Here is a 5,029-nt window from a genome sequence, read left to right as displayed (position 1 = left end):
GGTTGCGATCCGTTGCCGGACACGGAAAAAGACAAAAAAAAAAAAAAAAAAGATTATTTTGGCTCCTATGGATATAGAATAAAGGCAGAAACATCTTAATTTTATTTGAATTACACTAAGCTTGGTAAGAAAAAAAAAAAGGTACCCTAGTTTCTCCCAGGCATGGTAAATATTTTGCCTGTGAAAATATTAGGTGACAACTTAGGTAATTTTATAAGGTGATTCTGATTGAGAATGAGTTGCCACTACATGCTTTTAGTTATTGTTATTGTGAAAATCTTCAAGGTTGCTTTATTAGCCCATTTTGTGTTGCTATAACAGAATACCTGAGACTGGGTAATTTATAAAGAAAATGAAATTTATTGCTTCAAGTTTCTGAGGCTGGGAAGTCCAAAGTCCATCTGGTGGTGGCGACAATGACCCAGGGATCTCACATTGCAAGATGGTGGAAGCAGAGAGAGGAGAGAGAGAGAGAGACTTTCCTCTTCTTTTAAAGCCCTCAGAACCATGCACCTGACCACCATTTTTAATCCATTCACTACTGCACGGTCCTACAATCCAATCACTTCTTCAAGGCCCCACTTTCAATTACCATAATAGGAATTCCCACCCTCTTTTTTTTTTTTTAAAGATGACCAATAAGGGGATCTTAACCCTTGGCTTGGTGTTGTCAGCACCATGCTCAAGCAGTGAGCAACTGGCCATCTGCATATAGGATCCATAGCCTTGGTGCTATCAGCACCCCACTCTCCCAAGTGAGCCACAAGCCAGCCCTTCCCACCCTCTTAACAGTCACAGTGGGGGCTAAGTTTCTAATACATAAAACTTGGGGGATACAATTCAATCTTCAGGGAGTTTTGGGGGTACATAATTTAGTCCACTGCAGCTGCTAACTAAACACTCAGTACTTCACATAGAAGAAAGTTGATCTCCACCTATAAAGAGCTAGGTAGATGGAAATATCGGCCAATGGAAAGAAAGCAAGTAAGCACATTAATATAAATAAGAGTAAAACTTGTCCTGTGGGACTCTCGTCAGTTCTAAAACACTCTCTCCCCACTCAGTGTACACATAGCTCATAGTCTCTGATGTTACAGCTGTCAACCTAAAAAATATACAGAGAGATTCTCCAAAGATAATGAGTTTATTCAGGAGTGTGCAGGGGATTTGCAAATTTGAGATATGCAGGCTCTGGAGACCATGGGCATATTCAAAGAGATTGAGGCAAGGAGAAGCTTTTAAAGACAAAAGAGAGAGCACATGTAATTTGTTTTGAAGCAAAGAGAACACTGGCTCCAGGAGCTCATTGCAGAGCTGACACCAGTTCACTGGTGGAGACAATGTATGAGAGAAGTGTTCTTGTGCATTCAGCTAGCTGTCCTTGTGACTCATGTACAAAGCTGCAGTTTGGAAAGTCCTTGGCAAAAGTTCTTATTACAGACATATGTGTGTGAGAGCCCTTCAGAGAATCTTTGTAATAGGTGTTATCATAGGCATTTGAGCAAGAGGGCCCTCCCTTCTTAATCTCCCAGCTTTATCTATCTATCTATCTATCTATCTATCTATCTATCTATCTATCTATCTATCTAGTTAGTGTTTGACACATTATACCATTTTGTTTCGTTTCGGTTTGGTTTGTTTTTGGGGGGTCAGCTGGCCAGTACAGAAACCTGAACCTTGACCTTGGTGTTACCAACACTGTGTTCTAGCCAACTGAACTAACTAGCTAGCCCCTCTATTTTGATTTTGACTACTTTCACACAGCAAAATCTTAAAAACCTCTGTGATTTTTTTTTTATATGACCAGCATTGAGAATCTTCTTTTGAACTTCTATAATAATCTGTGTGTGTGTGTGTGTGTGTGACCGGTAAGGGGATTGTAACCCTTGACTTGGTGTCATCTGCACCACGCTCAGCCAGTGAGCACACCGGCCATCCCTATATAGGATCTGAACCTGTGGCCTCAGCGCTCCCAGCGCCGCACTCTCCCTAGTGACCCACGGGGTCAGCCCAACAACCTTTAATGTCCTAGGAGCAATGGGACCCCACAGGCTTCAGAATTTCTCTGAAGTCTCCAACCAGATGTGTGTGTTTGGGGTGGGTCATAGGCATATGTTCCAGAGAAAGTGATGAACACGATCATAAATCTCAATTCCAGATCATCAGATGTTAAAACTGGGAGGGGTCTCAGAGATCCACTAATGCAATTCACTCATTTTACAGATGAAGAAACTGAGATTTTAGAGAGGTGGAAGTCACACAGCTGGCGAATGGCAGCACTCTGAGCTGAGACCCACCTTCTCCCAGGTTCTCAGGGTCTCTCCTTAGGAGTACTTCCTTTCAAAGAAATCAGCTAGAAAGGGGCTGCCCTATACAACCTTAAGATAACAAGAAAGCTGATCAATCCCCTAAAGACAGGACAGAGAGAAAGCCCCGAAGGACTGCAGAGAGATTCCCAGTGCAGAGGCTCTTCTGTGTAAGGCTTGCCTAACAATCAAATATTTACTGAGGGCCTGTTATGTGCCAGAGTTACTAGTGCCATGGAAATACATAAAGGCTCTATATGAAATGATCATAGAAAAATTACCTGCTACTCTAAGGAGTGTTGACCACATAAGCTAAAAATGTTCAGAAAGAAAAGAACTGGAGGCAGCCTAGTAGACAGGAATGGAAAGGGAATTCTGGACAGGAAGATCAGCACGAGCAAAGATGTGAAGGCAGGGATAATAGATAATAGAAAATAGAAACTTCATAGTAAGTAAATAATAAATGTTTGCACATGAAACTGACACTTGGAGCATTAGAAAGTAGGAAGAAATGGGGGCCGGCCGGTGGCTCACTCGGGAGAGTGCGGTGCTGATAACACCAAGGCCACGGGTTTGGATCCCATATAGGGATGGCCGGTTGGCTCACTGGGTGAGCATATTGCTGACAACACCAAGTCAGGGGTTAAGATCCCCTTACCGGTCATCTTTAAAAAAAAAAAAAAGAAAGAAAATAGGAAGAAATGGAAAACGATGTTATATGAGAAGAGCCAGACTAAGGTGAGCCTTGGAAGTCAGGTAGCAAGGTTTGATCAGTGCCCAAAACAGACTTGGTCTGCCTGGGGATATATACATTATATAAATATCTGGAATATTGGAAAAAACATGGGTACTTCTGAAAGGAGAGATGAGGGAAAACATGAACAAGCTGTACAAAATGTAATTAATTTGTGAGCAAGCATTAAATGTTTAGTGAACCCTTGATTTGTGCAAGGAATTAGGCAGGGAAAGATGACCCAGATGTGGTCCTTTATTGGCCAAATAAAGTATGACACATCTATACAATGGAACAGCATACAGTCATTAAAAAAGAACATAGCAGGGCCAGCCTGTGGCTCACTCGGGAGAGTGCGGTGCTGAGAACACCAAGGCCCCGGGTTCGGATCCTATATTTGGATGGCCAGTTGGCTCACTTGGGTGAGCGTGGTGCTGACAACACCAAGTCAAGGGTTAAGATCCCCTCACGGGTCATCTTTAAAAAAAAAAAAAAAAAAAAAAAAAAGAACATAGCAGCTCTTAAAGGTACTGTATGGAACAATCTCCACATTTGAATATTAAGTAAACAAAGCAAGGTATAAAATAAACATGTATGGTGCTGTTGCTAAAGGAGTGGGGGAAGGCATTGTTCTATTTACATAGAAAAGCTCTGGAAGGATATATAAAACTGGTCACAAGATTGCCTCTTGGGAGGAAAACAAGGAGTCTGGGGGAGTGAAAAAAAGACTTCACTGTACACTCTTCTGACTTTTGACCCTTCTCTATTTTATATCATACGTACATATTGCCTATTCAAAAATAAGTTTTAGAAATTTAAAAATAAGAATTAGTTCTTTTTCAAAGGTGATCCCCAGTTCACGTCATGGATCTTGTGTCCTAACTTCCCCTGTCTGAATCAAAGTGTAAACAGGATGTACCCTTCCTCCATATAGACTCACTAGTAATAGCTGACGTGTCTCTCTTCCCCTCCCTGCCCTCCACAGGAAGAGAAGCAACGAAAAAATAAGAAAATGAAGTCCTCTGGTCTCTGTAACCTTTTTATTAACTTGGACTACCTGCCGTTATCTGATACCTACATCTTTTATTGAACCTGCCTCCTACAGGACAGCAACATTTTCTTAAGTTGCAGAAAATGAAGCAAATTAAAAAAAAAGAAAAGTATGGGGGAAAGCCCAGAGTTTGGCCAAGTGCACTTTTCCAGCTCCTGCTTGAACTGCATATTTTTTCTGGGCTTTAAAGACATGCCATTCAGGAAGAAGGGCGTTTTGTTTCTAGCCCACACAGACCCAAACTTTTTATCTCATCACATTCCTGGCCAAGCCAGCCGACAGTTCTGTAATGCGATCACCATGAACAGCCTCCCGACCCACCCAAGTAACAACAGGGTTAGCCGGCAGCGGCAGCACAGCAGCAGCAGAAACCAAAGAGGGACCGAAAGGGAAGATAACAGCCTTGACATGTGGCCGAGACTTTGGAGGAGCTTAGAAATGGCCCACTTCGGAGGTAAGAGGGAGCTGCTGGGGAGGGGGCACTATTTGCAAAGGTCAGGACATGTCCAAATTGACTTAAAGAAGGGCAAAATACATTCTTCTCACCTTTGCCACCACTCTGTGCTCTCCACTTACAGTACAGGTGAGATATACCTCTGAGAAATGAATGTCCTGCAATGTTTTCTTAATACAGAGTTCCCTCCATGTCGCTCGCTAATGTCTACATCCTTCCTCTGCCTGTGTGTGTACCACCTATCTCCTCTGTAATCTTGTTTTTCTAGCAATTGACAGGTGATGCTAATGGACTGGGTTTGACTTCAAAACCATATGAAGGAGCAATTCCTAAGTCAGAGGCAAATCAAAAGAGATTGTTGGGAAGCAACTGCTGCCTAATTGCTTATCTCTAATCTGCCATCACCTGGAAGGGAAGGGACAATTTACAACAATTTTTTTTTTTTTTTTTTTTTTTTTTTTTGTCCTTTTTCCGTGTCCGGCAAC

This window comes from Galeopterus variegatus, unplaced genomic scaffold, assembly GCF_000696425.1.
Source record: "Galeopterus variegatus unplaced genomic scaffold, G_variegatus-3.0.2 Scaffold884, whole genome shotgun sequence".
NCBI classification, from domain to species: Eukaryota; Metazoa; Chordata; class Mammalia; order Dermoptera; family Cynocephalidae; genus Galeopterus; species Galeopterus variegatus.
Note: the sequence above shows the minus strand (reverse complement) of the source record.